The sequence below is a fragment of the Eimeria mitis genome, genomic scaffold, assembly GCF_000499745.2.
Source record: "Eimeria mitis Houghton genomic scaffold, Emh_scaff5557, whole genome shotgun sequence".
Taxonomy (NCBI): Eukaryota; Apicomplexa; class Conoidasida; order Eucoccidiorida; family Eimeriidae; genus Eimeria; species Eimeria mitis.
Genome location: NW_013573827.1, coordinates 1 through 460, shown reverse-complemented (window position 1 = coordinate 460; position 460 = coordinate 1).

The following is a 460-nucleotide window of genomic DNA, read 5'->3' as shown; positions in this document are numbered from 1 at the left end:
TTTTTTTTTTTTTTTTTTTTTTTTTTTTTTTTTTTTTTTTTTTTTTTTTTTTTTTTTGGGTCGCTTCTGTCTCCTTTTTCTGTCTTCTTTTGTTTTTTTTGTCTCCTTTTTCTGTCTCCTTTTGTCTCCTCCTCTGTCTCCTCTTCTGTCTCCTTTTGTTTGTCTCCTTTCGCCCCCTGTCAGACGCACCACTGTCTCCTTTTGTCTCCTTTTGTTTGTCTCCCTTTGTTTTTTTGTCTCCTTTTGTCTCCTTTTGTCTCCTTTTGTCTCCTTTCTGTCTCTCTTTTTAGTTTTGTATTTACCTATATATATTTTTGTTTTGTCTCTTTCTTTCTGTCTTTACCTTCTGTCTCCTTTTTTAATAATTTACTTTATTTCTTTTTATTTATATTTTTTTTGTTTTGCTTACAGGGAAGACAAGTACAGAATCTAACAAAACCCTCACAAACCCTAAACCCTA